Below are 17,618 nucleotides of genomic sequence, written 5' to 3'. Positions count from 1 at the left end.
AGGAGAACTTTATGAGAATAATTACATTACAGACAAACAAATGTTTTACCTATTTGGACCAGATACCCCACGTCCCAGACAATTTTATTTGTTGCCTAAAATCCACAAACCTCCTGAGACTTGGACCATTCCTTCTGAGGTTCCATGTGGTAGGCCGATTGTATCGGACTGTGGCTCGGAATCGTATAGAATAGCAGAGTATTTAGATTATTTTATAAATCCTCTGTCACGGAAACATCAAAGTTTCATTAAAGACACGTATGAATTTGTGACAAAATTGAAAGAAATTAGTGTGCCTCAAGAAACTGTGTTTTTTTTCAATTGATATTGACTCATTGTATACCAACATTGACACCAAGTTGGGTCTTAGAGCGATCAAAAACATCTTCCATAAATATCCAGACCTAGATAGACCAGATGGGGCTTTACTACAACTATTGGAACTCAGTTTAACAAGAAATGACTTTGAATTTAATTCTAATTGGTTTCTTCAAATCCATGGTACAGCTATGGGGAAGAAGTTTGCCCCGTCCTATGCCAATATTTATATGGCAGAATGGGAACAATCAGTCTTCCCCAAATGTATAAAGCTTCCAATTTTGTATTTACGGTATCTAGATGATATATTTGGGTTATGGACACATTCACTTTCAGATTTTATGGAATTTGTGAAGATTCTGAATACACATCATCCGTCAATTACGATTAAACACAATGTTCAGCCGGAACGAATAGAATTTTTGGACACTGAGGTATTCTTTGTAGAGGGGAATGATAACCTGAAGCGATTAGCAACAAAGGTTTATTTTAAACCTACGGACACCCATTCCCTCTTACATAAATCCAGTTTTCATCCAAAACACACCTACAGGGGGTTGATAAAGTCGCAGCTTATTAGATTTAATAGGATTTGTACACAGGAAAAACATGTCAAGGAGGCTGTAGGAATTCTTTTTAAGGCTCTCAGACCCAGAGGATACTCAAAGCGTTTCCTCCGCACTATAAGAGCAGAGGTGAACAATATGTCTGTAACGGAACCTATATGTGGGAGGACTAGTAATGATGGATGCATTATTCCATTTGTCACCACATATTCACAGTCTTCTATGAGGTTTAATTCCATAGTGAAGGATCATTTTGAGCAGACGAGGGAGGAGGTGGAGATTCTCCAACAGTTCAGAGTAATATCAGCATATCGGCTGAAATAAAAATTTGAAAGATGTGCTGGTACACTCTGGTTTCAGGGAGAAGCCGGGGCGGAGTGGATCACATTTTAGACAAGTTAAATACATTCAGAATAAATGGTCGGGTCTAGGGGCTCCAGTATGGGAGGTATTTCAATTGAAGACCACCAACATTGTATATGGAATTGAATGTCTACAATGTGGAAAACTGTATATTGGAGAAACTAGGAACTCCTTGGAAGCCAGACTCAAACAACATCTCTATCATATAAGTAAGGAGTCGGTTAAAAGCACACTATACATCCACTTTAGATCCCATCCAGTAGCTCAGTTAAGAATAGCAGGGTTGGAATCTAACCAGGGGTGGTCGCTAAAACACAGACAGATCCAGGAGCGGTGTTGGATAAAAAAATTGGGTACTTGTAATCCTAAAGGCCTTAATGAAAAGTATTAGAGACCTAAACTTTTCGAACTCTGACCTGAACACTAACCTGAACCATCCCAACCCCAGTTTACTTTAACTATAACCCCAACCCTAATCCAAAACTTAACCTTAACCTTGATTATAACCTTAATCCTAACTTTAACCGGAGCAATTTCAATTCTAGCTCTAACTTTAAACCTAATCCTAAACCTAAACCTAACCCTAACCCTAACCCTAACCCCTAACCCCTAACCCCTAACCCTATCCCAACCCTATCTCTAACCTTAACCTCCATCCTAAACCTAACCTTAACCTTCTCTAACTTTAAACCTAAACCTAACCCTAACCCTAACCCTAACCCTAACCCTAACCCCTAACCCTATCCCAACCCTATCTCTAACCTTAACCTCCATCCTAAACCTAACCTTGATCATAACCTTAACCCTAACGCAAGCTTTAAACTTAACTTGAACCCTAAGTCTAACCTCTTGGTTTACCCTAACTATAACCCTAACCTTGATTGTAACTCTGATCCTTGCTCGAACCCTAACCTTAACCTTACCTGAAACTGGAGCAATCCCAACCCTAGCTTTAACCTTAACCCTAATCCTAAACCTAATCTCAATCCGGATAATAACCTCAGTTCTAATCCTAACCCCAATCGCAATCCTAATCTTAACCCCACCTCAATCCCTGAACCTTGACCCCGATACCAACCTTAATTGGAACTCAAGCCTCAAATCTAACCTTAACCCTAACCCCCTTGGGACTTAAAAAGTGGATATCAGGAATCCCACAAGTCTGAAACAAAAGTATGAGAGCCCAATTATCCTCTTGGAGGAAAAGGTTACTCTTATCTGTTCTTTTTTAGGGATAAACCATAACATCTTTCTTTGGGGTATATCTCCCAATTTCCTGTAGGACTATGATGTATCAATAGGAGAAATAGAATTAGAGAACATGTGCCCGTGTATTTGGTCCTCTTGAAGGGCAATTTTCTCTTAAACCTAACCCGCCAGAGCCCTGTTCTCCTCCTCCTAATTAGATACTTTTACCCAGAGAAACTTGAATCTCATATATCAGGAGCACTTTTATATTATAATTGGAACCTTGTTAATATGTAAATTATTTTTGTTTTATTAAAGTTGTCTTTTTCTTTTTTTCTTTTTTTGTCTTATGTGTTTTGGCCCTGTTTTCTTTTGATTCATTTATTTGGAATTTCTTTAGAGGTCTTCTTGTAGTGGGGAACGATGTCATAACAAAACCACATTTTCCCTTCGTGTAGATTGGTTTATACAAGGAAGGTGAAAAAACAATGGGAAATTTGTAGAATTAAGGACAGGTGTGTTGGAGGGTATAGGATGGACATAATAGTCCACCAATGGAAGGTCAGGCTTAGTAGCTTAAACCCCCTCCCCTCACCCGTTCTCATACTATATGGGCTGGCCTCTTCTCATTTTCTGTCTATTTCCTCTGAAGAAGCACGAATTGTGCGAAACGTCAGGAATTTTTTCTTCCAAATTTTAAACAATACTCCTTTTATCTTTTTACCTTGAAACCAAAAAGGTTTTGATAATGTGAATCAGAAGAGGATTACTGTATCTCACTATTTTAAAAGGACACCATTTTTCCTACAAACAAAGATAAGCACATGGACCTTTGGAGACTTGGTGGAAGAGCTCTTTTCCGTGTGAGATATCCATTTCTCTGGGTTGGTGAGTACTCCCAAAATCACTGTGTGTACACATGAAGATTTGAACATTTGGAGTGACTTGAAGTGGAACCACTATCAGAATTGAACCATAAAGGAGTGATCACTTTTGAATGGAGTGTTTTTCTCCCACCTGAGTGGGGTTTTTTTCTCACCTTTGTGTGTTTTTTATGGAGTGACACCTAACCTAAAGTGGTAATTTCCTACGGATCTGGGGTAACCACCAGTTGGCAACGGACAATTTTTTGTTGTTGGAGTAAATGAGTTGTGAGTGCTGACCTCTTATCCTTTCTTTACATTGGGTTTTGTTTCATTGGAGTTTTTTATCTAAAATAGGGCTAATTCTTTCTAATTTTTCTTTTTGTCTTGGGTGTATATATTTTTCTTTTTGTCTTTTGTATGTGTGTATATATATAATTTTTTGGGGGGTTGATTGGTTCCAATTATATATTGTGGGGGGCATTTTAACCTTTATATGATCCCTTCTTTCAGTTGGGAGTTCCAGCAAGGGTTCCTGGTTTTGAACCTTTACCATGGCAGTGCCACTACATAACCGTTTCCAGGCTCTAGTTAGTTTAAATGATGAGGGTGAGTCTACTGGAGAGATTAGGAATGTTTCTTCTTTGCAAGATAATACTTGCACAAAGGGATATTTCAAGGCTCTACAAGCAATTCATCACTCAGAAATATTAGATCATTCTGCAGTTAATCATTCTTTTCCAGCAGGGATGGTAAGACAGGTGAACAAATTGGCGGCCTTTATTAAACCCTCCTCGCCTAACCAACAGACCCTGGCAAAGGTAAAACTTAATACCAGTAGGTGGATGGAGAATAATATGGATATTCTGAGGGAGCATTATGATGGGGTAATTGCCTTATGCATTCAGAATAGCCCAACTTATAATCAAGAAGCTCTAGATAAAGCGGTGATGTGGGCAAAGGCAAGATATAAACACAAATTTACATCATCGTCAGTAAGTACCTTAAAAAACATGTTGCAAAAACCAATTGACCCGCCGGCCTCTACTAAACTGATAACTTCTCATCAGGCCCATTCCAGTTATGCGGCTGCGGTGACCAGCAAGTCACCAACTGGTAGGGTCTCAATGGGAGCCCAGGCCCACAGGGACTTTGGAATATGCAGGAATATCCCAGGGGGCCAGAGTGATACTTCGGTAAGGGACAATATGGTGAATAAACAGGCCTTCAGTAATCCTGTAGATAAATCGATAAACAATAGTCAGACTATCAACAGCAATACCACAGGGCTTGCTGGGGGTATGCAGAGAAGGGAGGTGCAGGTAGAAGTTCATGTTGGGTCTACTTCACTTTGTAGAGTGGTTCCTTCGACGAGCTCACCTACTAACCAACTATCTCCCCTCTTGTCCTGTCTCACCCCTCGGGAATTAGGTCCTGCAAAGAGTGGCGGGACTAGCTTCAGACTTACCCCAATAATCAGGAAGAGCACGGGGATACCGAATCCCCAAACTCAGCGACCAAGAAACAATTTGGCCGAGCCTAAAGCCCCAGCCTTGACCCTTCCAGGTAGAGAGCCCTCAAATTTACTCTTAACAGTAGAGGCGTTGGAGATGACGGTGAATAACGGCAATGGTCAAAAATTACCATTGAACAATGTGGCTGTTTTGATGGATGACATGGTTTTATCCAATTCTACGACAGGTTCACAGCAAGAGGACCATCAGGGTAAGGTAGCAATGGCAAATGGAAAAGACACGGGCCCTGGGACAGAACCAATACTGGAACCTGTAGAAAAGGAGAAACTTTTTTATCCCACATGTCATTCGAGAACTGAAAGGAAAATAAATGATTGGAGTATTGAGATTAAAAAAGCCCGTGGTCTTTATTGGGGATTCCAACCTTGCGCGTATTTCTAGTTTCACTGACACTAATACACAGATAGATAGTTTTCCGGGAGCAACCTTCAGACATATTGCAGGAGTGATAGGCAAGTTGGAGAAACAGCAAAACACACAGAAGGTTGTTCTATCAGTGGGTCTTGTTAACGGCTTGAACCAGCAGTATACCACTGCAGTCAAGCAGTTGCAACAGCTACTGAATAAAGCAGGTGAAGTTTTTCCTCATGCACAGGTTTATGTTCCTATCATACATTTTTCAGATGAGCTTCCATGGGAAAAGCAGGAGGTACTGAATCAATTGAACAAGTATATTCAGAAGAATTGTAGGGAACTATTGGATCTGAATAAACTTAGATTTCACACAGTGCAGGACGACCCAATACATTGGAGACCAGATACAGCTGTAAACATTTTTAATCACTGGCTAGACCAGTTAAACTATTAAGAGGGGAAGAGTGTATTGGTATTACTCCCCAGCACTCTAATGTACTTAACTTATCGACTACTTTTAGACTTACAGCGGCAGAACAGCAACTTCTGGAGAAGGGTCTTATGTTTATCCCGACACCCACTAAGATAGATTGCATGGAGCTCAGGAGGGATCTGCATACCTATCATAGAAAATTAAAATTACTTGATCATTTTAATTATAATACTGATAACCAAAAAATACCATTTATTGGTCCATCACATTGGGAGCCTAAGTTAGAGGGAGTGTCTAATACGATGCAGACTTTAATTCAAAGAGACTTTACCTCTTTTAGTACATTTAGGTTTTATATGGCAGGGAAAGATAATCTTACAAAACAAGAACGTAAATCCTTAAAATCCTTAAGTAAGAATTCCAACATAGTTATAAAACCAGCGGATAAAGGATCAAAGATTGTTATTTTGGATCAAACACAGTATCTGATCGAGGCGAAAAGGCAATTGAGTAATTCTAAACATTATAGACCATTGACTCATTCATTGCAGCAGGAGACCCAGAGACAAATTAGGCAGATTTTAGGAGAACTTTATGAGAATAATTACATTACAGACAAACAAATGTTTTACCTATTTGGACCAGATACCCCACGTCCCAGACAATTTTATTTGTTGCCTAAAATCCACAAACCTCCTGAGACTTGGACCATTCCTTCTGAGGTTCCATGTGGTAGGCCGATTGTATCGGACTGTGGCTCGGAATCGTATAGAATAGCAGAGTATTTAGATTATTTTATAAATCCTCTGTCACGGAAACATCAAAGTTTCATTAAAGACACGTATGAATTTGTGACAAAATTGAAAGAAATTAGTGTGCCTCAAGAAACTGTGTTTTTTTCAATTGATATTGACTCATTGTATACCAACATTGACACCAAGTTGGGTCTTAGAGCGATCAAAAACATCTTCCATAAATATCCAGACCTAGATAGACCAGATGGGGCTTTACTACAACTATTGGAACTCAGTTTAACAAGAAATGACTTTGAATTTAATTCTAATTGGTTTCTTCAAATCCATGGTACAGCTATGGGGAAGAAGTTTGCCCCGTCCTATGCCAATATTTATATGGCAGAATGGGAACAATCAGTCTTCCCCAAATGTATAAAGCTTCCAATTTTGTATTTACGGTATCTAGATGATATATTTGGGTTATGGACACATTCACTTTCAGATTTTATGGAATTTGTGAAGATTCTGAATACACATCATCCGTCAATTACGATTAAACACAATGTTCAGCCGGAACGAATAGAATTTTTGGACACTGAGGTATTCTTTGTAGAGGGGAATGATAACCTGAAGCGATTAGCAACAAAGGTTTATTTTAAACCTACGGACACCCATTCCCTCTTACATAAATCCAGTTTTCATCCAAAACACACCTACAGGGGGTTGATAAAGTCGCAGCTTATTAGATTTAATAGGATTTGTACACAGGAAAAACATGTCAAGGAGGCTGTAGGAATTCTTTTTAAGGCTCTCAGACCCAGAGGATACTCAAAACGTTTCCTCCGCACTATAAGAGCAGAGGTGAACAATATGTCTGTAACGGAACCTATATGTGGGAGGACTAGTAATGATGGATGCATTATTCCATTTGTCACCACATATTCACAGTCTTCTATGAGGTTTAATTCCATAGTGAAGGATCATTTTGAGCAGACGAGGGAGGAGGTGGAGATTCTCCAACAGTTCAGAGTAATATCAGCATATCGGCGAAATAAAAATTTGAAAGATGTGCTGGTACACTCTGGTTTCAGGGAGAAGCCGGGGCGGAGTGGATCACATTTTAGACAAGTTAAATACATTCAGAATAAATGGTCGGGTCTAGGGGCTCCAGTATGGGAGGTATTTCAATTGAAGACCACCAACATTGTATATGGAATTGAATGTCTACAATGTGGAAAACTGTATATTGGAGAAACTAGGAACTCCTTGGAAGCCAGACTCAAACAACATCTCTATCATATAAGCAAGGAGTCGGTTAAAAGCACACTATACATCCACTTTAGATCTCATCCAGTAGCTCAGTTAAGAATAGCAGGGTTGGAATCTAACCAGGGGTGGTCGCTAAAACACAGACAGATCCAGGAGCGGTGTTGGATAAAAAATTGGGTACTTGTAATCCTAAAGGCCTTAATGAAAAGTATTAGAGACCTAAACTTTTCGAACTCTGACCTGAACACTAACCTGAACCATCCCAACCCTAGTTTACTTTAACTATAACCCCAACCCTAATCCAAAACTTAACCTTAACCTTGATTATAACCTTAATCCTAACTTTAACCGGAGCAATTTCAATTCTAGCTCTAACTTTAAACCTAATCCTAAACCTAAACCTAACCCTAACCCTAACCCTAACCCTAACCCCTAACCCCTAACCCCTAACCCTATCCCAACCCTATCTCTAACCTTAACCTCCATCCTAAACCTAACCTTAACCTTCTCTAACTTTAAACCTAAACCTAACCCTAACCCTAACCCTAACCCTAACCCTAACCCCTAACCCTATCCCAACCCTATTTCTAACCTTAACCTCCACCCTAAACCTAACCTTGATCATAACCTTAACCCTAACGCAAGCTTTAAACTTAACTTGAACCCTAAGTCTAACCTCTTGGTTTACCCTAACTATAACCCTAACCTTGATTGTAACTCTGATCCTTGCTCGAACCCTAACCTTAACCTTACCTGAAACTGGAGCAATCCCAACCCTAGCTTTAACCTTAACCCTAATCCTAAACCTAATCTCAATCCGGATAATAACCTCAGTTCTAATCCTAACCCCAATCGCAATCCTAATCTTAACCCCACCTCAATCCCTGAACCTTGACCCCGATACCAACCTTAATTGGAACTCAAGCCTCAAATCTAACCTTAACCCTAACCCCCTTGGGACTTAAAAAGTGGATATCAGGAATCCCACAAGTCTGAAACAAAAGTATGAGAGCCCAATTATCCTCTTGGAGGAAAAGGTTACTCTTATCTGTTCTTTTTTAGGGATAAACCATAACATCTTTCTTTGGGGTATATCTCCCAATTTCCTGTAGGACTATGATGTATCAATAGGAGAAATAGAATTAGAGAACATGTGCCCGTGTATTTGGTCCTCTTGAAGGGCAATTTTCTCTTAAACCTAACCCTAACCCTAACCCTAACCCTAACCCTAACCCTAACCCTAACCCTAACCCTAAACAAACCCCAGCTCCCCACGACATTACCTTCTCCACATACAGAATTGGACAGGGGTGTCCGATGGAGTTTTTATCCCTGTACCTATGTGCAAAAAACATAACCAAATTTTGAAATCCATCTAGCCCCCTCCAAAGCACATCGATGGACATCTACGGCCTCCCAGGAGTACAACAAAACAAACCCCAGCTCCCCACGACATTACCTTCTCCACATACAGAATTGGACAGGGGTGTCCGATGGAGTTTTATCCCTGTACCTATGTGCAAAAAACATAACAAAAATTTGAAATCCATCTAGCCCCCGCCAAAGCACATCAATGGACATCTACGGCCTCCCAGAAGTACAACAAAACAAACCCCAGCTCCCCACGACATTAACTTCTCCACATACAGAATTGGACAGGGGTGTCCGATGGAGTTTTTATCCCTGTACCTAACCCTAACCCTAACCCTAACCCTAACCCTAACCCTAACCCTAACCCTAACATAACAAACCCCAGCTCCCCACGACATTACCTTCTCCACATACAGAATTGGACAGGGGTGTCCGATGGAGTTTTTATCCCTGTACCTATGTGCAAAAAACATAGCCAAATTTTGAAATCCATCTAGCCCCCTCCAAAGCACATCAATGGACATCTACGGCCTCCCAGAAGTACAACAAAACAAACCCCAGCTCCCCACGACATTACCTTCTCCACATACAGAATTGGACAGGGGTGTCCAATTGAGTTTTTATCCCTGTATGTGCAAAAACATAGCCAAATTTCCTCCAAAGCACATCAATGGACATCTACGGCCTCCCAGAAGAACAACAAAACAAACCCCCATTTCCCCACGACATTACCTTCTCCACATACAGAATTGGACAGGGTCCAATTGAGTTTTTATCCCTGTATGTGCAAAAAACATAGCCAAATTTTGAAATCCATCTAGCCCCTCCAAAGCACATCAATGGACATCTACGGCCTCCCAGAAGTACAACATAACAAACCCCAGCTCCCCACGACATTACCTTCTCCACATACAGAATTGGACAGGGGTGTCCGATGGAGTTTTTATCCCTGTACCTAACCCTAACCCTAACCCTAACCCTAACCCTAACCCTAACCCTAAACCCTAAACCCTAAACCCTAACCCTAACCCTAACCCTAACCCTAACCCTAACCCTAACCACTTTTTATCCCTGTACCTAACCCTAACCCTAACCCTAACCCTAACCCTAAACCCTAACCCTAAACCCTAACCCTAACCCTAACCCTAACCCCTAACCCTAACCCTAACCCTAACCCTAACCCTAACCCTAAACCTAACCCTGCCAGTGTTGCCAATTTAGCGACTTTGTCGCTATATTTATCGAGTTTTCAGACCCCATAATGTTGAAATCCACCTAGACCCCCTCCAAAGCACATCGATGGACATCTACGGCCTCCCAGGAGTACAACAAAACAAACCCCAGCTCCCCACGACATTACCTTCTCCACATACAGAATTGGACAGGGGTGTCCGATGGAGTTTTTATCCCTGTACCTATGTGCAAAAAACATAACAAAATGTTGAAATGCACCTAGCCCCCTCCAAAGCACATCGATGGACATCTACGGCCTCCCAGGAGTACAACAAAACAAACCCCAGCTCCCCACGACATTACCTTCTCCACATACAGAATTGGACAGGGGTGTCCAATTGAGTTTTTATCCCTGTACCTATGTGCAAAAGACATAACCACATTTTGAAATCCATCTAGCCCCCTCCAAAGCACATCAATGGACATCTACAGCCTCCCAGAAGTACAACAAAACAAACCCCAGCTCCCCACAACATTACCTTCTCCACATACAGAATTGGACAGGGGTGTCCAATAGAGTTTTTATCCCTGTATGTGTAAAAAACATAACAACATTTTGAAATCCACCTAGCCCCTCCAAAGCACATCGATGGACATCTATGGCCTCCCAGGAGTACAACAAAACAAACCCCAGCTCCCCACGACATTACCTTCTCCACATACAGAATTGGACAGGGGTTTCCGATGGAGTTTTTATCCCTGTACCTATGTGCAAAAAACATAACCAAATTTTGAAATCCATCTAGCCCCCTCCAAAGCACATCGATGGACATCTACGGCCTCCCAGGAGTACAACAAAACAAACCCCAGCTCCCCACGACATTACCTTCTCCACATACAGAATTGGACAGGGGTGTCCGATGGAGTTTTATCCCTGTACCTATGTGCAAAAAACATAACAAAATTTGAAATCCATCTAGCCCCCGCCAAAGCACATCAATGGACATCTACGGCCTCCCAGAAGTACAACAAAACAAACCCCAGCTCCCCACGACATTAACTTCTCCACATACAGAATTGGACAGGGGTGTCCGATGGAGTTTTTATCCCTGTACCTAACCCTAACCCTAACCCTAACCCTAACCCTAACCCTAACCCCTAACCCTAACCCTAACCCTAACCCTAACCCTAACCCTAACATAACAAACCCCAGCTCCCCACGACATTACCTTCTCCACATACAGAATTGGACAGGGGTGTCCGATGGAGTTTTTATCCCTGTACCTATGTGCAAAAAACATAGCCAAATTTTGAAATCCATCTAGCCCCCTCCAAAGCACATCAATGGACATCTACGGCCTCCCAGAAGTACAACAAAACAAACCCCAGCTCCCCACGACATTACCTTCTCCACATACAGAATTGGACAGGGGTGTCCAATTGAGTTTTTATCCCTGTATGTGCAAAAAACATAGCCAAATTTCCTCCAAAGCACATCAATGGACATCTACGGCCTCCCAGAAGAACAACAAAACAAACCCCATTTCCCCACGACATTACCTTCTCCACATACAGAATTGGACAGGGTCCAATTGAGTTTTTATCCCTGTATGTGCAAAAAACATAGCCAAATTTTGAAATCCATCTAGCCCCCTCCAAAGCACATCAATGGACATCTACGGCCTCCCAGAAGTACAACATAACAAACCCCAGCTCCCCACGACATTACCTTCTCCACATACAGAATTGGACAGGGGTGTCCGATGGAGTTTTTATCCCTGTACCTAACCCTAACCCTAACCCTAACCCTAACCCTAACCCTAAACCCTAAACCCTAAACCCTAACCCTAACCCTAACCCTAACCCTAACCCTAACCCTAACCACTTTTTATCCCTGTACCTAACCCTAACCCTAACCCTAACCCTAACCCTAAACCCTAACCCTAAACCCTAACCCTAACCCTAACCCTAACCCCTAACCCTAACCCTAACCCTAACCCTAACCCTAAACCTAACCCTGCCAGTGTTGCCAATTTAGCGACTTTGTCGCTATATTTATCGAGTTTTCAGACCCCATAATGTTGAAATCCACCTAGACCCCTCCAAAGCACATCGATGGACATCTACGGCCTCCCAGGAGTACAACAAAACAAACCCCAGCTCCCCACGACATTACCTTCTCCACATACAGAATTGGACAGGGGTGTCCGATGGAGTTTTTATCCCTGTACCTATGTGCAAAAAACATAACAAAATGTTGAAATGCACCTAGCCCCCTCCAAAGCACATCGATGGACATCTACGGCCTCCCAGGAGTACAACAAAACAAACCCCAGCTCCCCACGACATTACCTTCTCCACATACAGAATTGGACAGGGGTGTCCAATTGAGTTTTTATCCCTGTACCTATGTGCAAAAGACATAACCACATTTTGAAATCCATCTAGCCCCCTCCAAAGCACATCAATGGACATCTACAGCCTCCCAGAAGTACAACAAAACAAACCCCAGCTCCCCACAACATTACCTTCTCCACATACAGAATTGGACAGGGGTGTCCAATAGAGTTTTTATCCCTGTATGTGTAAAAAACATAACAACATTTTGAAATCCACCTAGCCCCCTCCAAAGCACATCGATGGACATCTATGGCCTCCCAGGAGTACAACAAAACAAACCCCAGCTCCCCACGACATTACCTTCTCCACATACAGAATTGGACAGGGGTGTCCGATGGAGTTTTTATCCCTGTACCTATGTGCAAAAAACATAACCAAATTTTGAAATCCATCTAGCCCCCTCCAAAGCACATCGATGGACATCTACGGCCTCCCAGGAGTACAACAAAACAAACCCCAGCTCCCCACGACATTACCTTCTCCACATACAGAATTGGACAGGGGTGTCCGATGGAGTTTTATCCCTGTACCTATGTGCAAAAAACATAACAAAAATTTGAAATCCATCTAGCCCCCGCCAAAGCACATCAATGGACATCTACGGCCTCCCAGAAGTACAACAAAACAAACCCCAGCTCCCCACGACATTAACTTCTCCACATACAGAATTGGACAGGGGTGTCCGATGGAGTTTTTATCCCTGTACCTAACCCTAACCCTAACCCTAACCCTAACCCTAACCCCTAACCCTAACCCTAACCCTAACCCTAACCCTAACCCTAACCCTAACCCTAACATAACAAACCCCAGCTCCCCACGACATTACCTTCTCCACATACAGAATTGGACAGGGGTGTCCGATGGAGTTTTTATCCCTGTACCTATGTGCAAAAAACATAGCCAAATTTTGAAATCCATCTAGCCCCCTCCAAAGCACATCAATGGACATCTACGGCCTCCCAGAAGTACAACAAAACAAACCCCAGCTCCCCACGACATTACCTTCTCCACATACAGAATTGGACAGGGGTGTCCAATTGAGTTTTTATCCCTGTATGTGCAAAAAACATAGCCAAATTTCCTCCAAAGCACATCAATGGACATCTACGGCCTCCCAGAAGTACAACAAAACAAACCCCAGCTCCCCACGACATTACCTTCTCCACATACAGAATTGGACAGGGGTGTCCGATGGAGTTTTATCCCTGTACCTATGTGCAAAAAACATAACAAAAATTTGAAATCCATCTAGCCCCCGCCAAAGCACATCAATGGACATCTACGGCCTCCCAGAAGTACAACAAAACAAACCCCCAGCTCCCCACGACATTAACTTCTCCACATACAGAATTGGACAGGGGTGTCCGATGGAGTTTTTATCCCTGTACCTAACCCTAACTCTAACCCTAACCCTAACCCTAACCCCTAACCCTAACCCTAACCCTAACAAACCCCAGCTCCCCACGACATTACCTTCTCCACATACAGAATTGGACAGGGGTGTCCGATGGAGTTTTTATCCCTGTACCTATGTGCAAAAACATAGCCAAATTTTGAAATCCATCTAGCCCCCTCCAAAGCACATCAATGGACATCTACGGCCTCCCAGAAGTACAACAAAACAAACCCCAGCTCCCCACGACATTACCTTCTCCACATACAGAATTGGACAGGGGTGTCCAATTGAGTTTTTATCCCTGTATGTGCAAAAAACATAGCCAAATTTCCTCCAAAGCACATCAATGGACATCTACGGCCTCCCAGAAGAACAACAAAACAAACCCCATTTCCCCACGACATTACCTTCTCCACATACAGAATTGGACAGGGTCCAATTGAGTTTTTATCCCTGTATGTGCAAAAAACATAGCCAAATTTTGAAATCCATCTAGCCCCCTCCAAAGCACATCAATGGACATCTACGGCCTCCCAGAAGTACAACATAACAAACCCCAGCTCCCCACGACATTACCTTCTCCACATACAGAATTGGACAGGGGTGTCCGATGGAGTTTTTATCCCTGTACCTAACCCTAACCCTAACCCTAACCCCTAACCCCTAACCCCTAACCCCTAACCCCTAACCCTAACCCTAACCCTAACCCTAACCCTAACCCTAACCCTAACCCTAACCCTACTCCTGACCCTAACCTTAACCCTTACCCTAACCCGGGTTCGTATTCTGTTCCAACTCCTAACCCTACCCCCAACCCTACTCCTAACCCTAACCCTACCCCCAACCCTACTCCTAAACCTAACCCTAACCCTACTCCTAACCCTAAACCTACCCCCAACCCTACTCCTAACCCTAACCCTGACCCTGACCCTAACCTTAACCCTTACCCTAACCCGGGTTCGTATCCTGTTCCCACCCCTAACCCTACTCCTAACCCTAACCCCACCAAAACCCCCCCCTCTCAGAATCACAACCTTCTCTCCTCCTCTGATTCCTCTTCCAATCAGCAGACAATCCTTATCCCCTTAGTCACTACATTCTCACATAGGATCAGACCGCTACATCAGGCATTCAAGCATAATTTTCTCATTACTCAACAGGCCTACACACCCTTCCAGCCATATAGAATTATCTCAGCATTCAGAAGGAATAAGAGTCTCAAAGACATCCTAATCAAAGCAAAATACAGCACTAAGCCCCCACAACCACCCAAACCTCACACGGCCCACTTCAAACCAAGAAAATTCATTTCAAATCCACACAGCAAGACCTCCACTCCAGTTCTAGACTCTATCTCACTCAACACTCCAAATGTCATTTATATAATTACCTGTACATTATGCAAAAAACACTACATCGGGGAAACTCAGTATACAATAGAAACTAGACTTAAACAACATCTATACAACATCAAACGGGCCCATCTACACACAGAACTAGTCACTCATTTCCAGGATCACCCCATCACTTACCTCAATATATCCGGCTTACAGTCATGTTCTGGGTGGACCAGTGGGCGGCGAAAAGCAGTGGAACGTGGGTGGATAAGAGATCTTCAAACAATTACACCCACCGGTCTGAATGAGCGTTTTTAACCAGTTAGATGGGATCAATCGAAAGGGATAGCACTTGTTTACAGGGATCTCAAGGAGGTGAAAGAAGGATGCACTATTCAAACAAAAAATAAAGTTTAAGTGGTTTTGTCTAATATTTAATATTTGCATGCTTATCTTAAATAGTTTTATTCCTTCCTTTTTTAGGTATTTGATTTTGTTTTGACATTTTAGCACTTTATCTCTTAGCACTTTGTCTTCTAGCGCTTATATATGTGGATATAATTGTGTTTGTATATGTATTATTAAAGCATCTATCCCCTGATCCCTTGTATATTTTAATATCTCAGTCCCTTCATGGTCCTAGATAACCACTCAGACTATCATTTAGAAACAATAATAACCTACTTACTTTTGGTAAGTTTGGAGGGGGTAATCTAGATAATTTTAACAGTTGAATGGTTTATAGCATTATATTGGAGGGGCACACAACAATAGGCCTGCGCACCACAAGACAAACCAGTCTCTTTTTAACACTACCCTAATTCAAAACCTAACCCTAACCCTAACCCTAACCCTAACCCTAAACCCTAACCCTAACCCTAACCCTAACCCTAACCCTAACCCTAACCCTAACCCTAACCCTTTTTATCCCTGTACCTAACCCTAACCCTAACCCTAACCCTAACCCTAACCCTCCAAAGCACATCGATGGACATCTACAGCCTCCCAGGAGTAAAACAAAACAAACCCCAGCTCCCCACGACATTACCATCTCCACATACAGAATTGGACAGGGGTGTCCAATGGAGTTTTTATCCCTGTACCCTATGTGCAAAAAACATAACCACATTTTGAAATCCGCCTAACCCCCTTCAAAGCACATCCATGGACATTTACGGCCTCCCAGGAGTACAACAAAAGAAACCCCAGCTCCCCACGACATTACCTTCTCCACATACAGAATTGGACAGGGGTGCAAAAAAAGTGCCCTGTAAAACCATCTAGGAGCACGTTTCAATACCCCCTGAGTCATCTGGGATAGGTTTGTGTTGCACTTTTTTTTAAGTCACCCAAAGAGCCAAACACTTAGAATCCATCAGACGGAGACTAAGTTTTGAAATCCACCTAGCCCCCTCCAAAGCACATCGATGGACATCTACGGCCTCCCAGGAATACAACAAAACAAACCCCAGCTCCCCACGACATTACCTTCTCCACATACAGAATTGGACAGGGGTGTCCAATTGAGTTTTTATCCCTGTACCCTAACCACATTTTGAAATCCACCTAGCCCCCTCCAAAGCACATCGATGGACATCTACGGCCTCCCAGGAGTACAACAAAACAAACCCCAGCTCCCCACGACATTACCTTCTCCACATACAGAATTGGACAGGGGTGTCCGATGGAGTTTTTATCCCTGTACCTAACCCTAACCCTAACCCTAACCCTAACCCTCCAAAGCACATCGCTGGACATCTACAGCCTCCCAGGAGTAAAACAAAACAAACCCCAGCTCCCCACGACATTACCATCTCCACATACAGAATTGGACAGGGGTGTCCAATGGAGTTTTTATCCCTGTACCCTATGTGCAAAAAACATAACCACATTTTGAAATCCACCTAGCCCCCTCCAAAGCACATCAATGGACATCTACGGCCTCCCAGAAGTACAACAAAACAAACCCCAGCTCCCCACGACATTACCTTCTCCACATACAGAATTGGACAGGGGTGTCCAATTGAGTTTTTATCCCTGTACCTAACCAAATTTTGAAATCCACCTAGCCCCCTCCAAAGCACATCGATTGACATCTACGGCCTCCCAGGAGTACAGCAAAACAAACCCCAGCTCCCCACGACATTACCTTCTCCACATACAGAATTGGACAGGGGTGTCCAATTGAGTTTTTATCCCTGTACCCTAACCCTAACCCTAACCCTAACCCTAAACCCTAAACCTAAACCTAACCCTAACCCTAACCCTAACCCTAACCCTAAACCCCTAAACCCTAACCCTAACCCTAACCCTAACCC

General features: G+C 42.6%; 1 long non-coding RNA gene across 1 annotated transcript; it reads left to right on the top strand.

Moving 5' to 3' along the window:
* The first annotated feature begins 3,495 nt into the window (after positions 1-3,495).
* On the top strand, positions 3,496-5,088 carry LOC121545271. The gene is made up of 6 exons (XR_005996240.2): positions 3,496-3,586; positions 3,812-3,907; positions 4,046-4,119; positions 4,369-4,494; positions 4,730-4,864; positions 5,000-5,088. It is a non-coding gene; the product is annotated as an uncharacterized LOC121545271 (long non-coding RNA).
* The last annotated feature ends 12,530 nt before the right edge of the window (positions 5,089-17,618 follow it).

The sequence above is a fragment of the Coregonus clupeaformis genome, chromosome 30 (genome assembly GCF_020615455.1).
Source record: "Coregonus clupeaformis isolate EN_2021a chromosome 30, ASM2061545v1, whole genome shotgun sequence".
Classification (NCBI taxonomy): Eukaryota; Metazoa; Chordata; class Actinopteri; order Salmoniformes; family Salmonidae; genus Coregonus; species Coregonus clupeaformis.
This window is presented reverse-complemented; position numbering and strand designations above follow the sequence as displayed.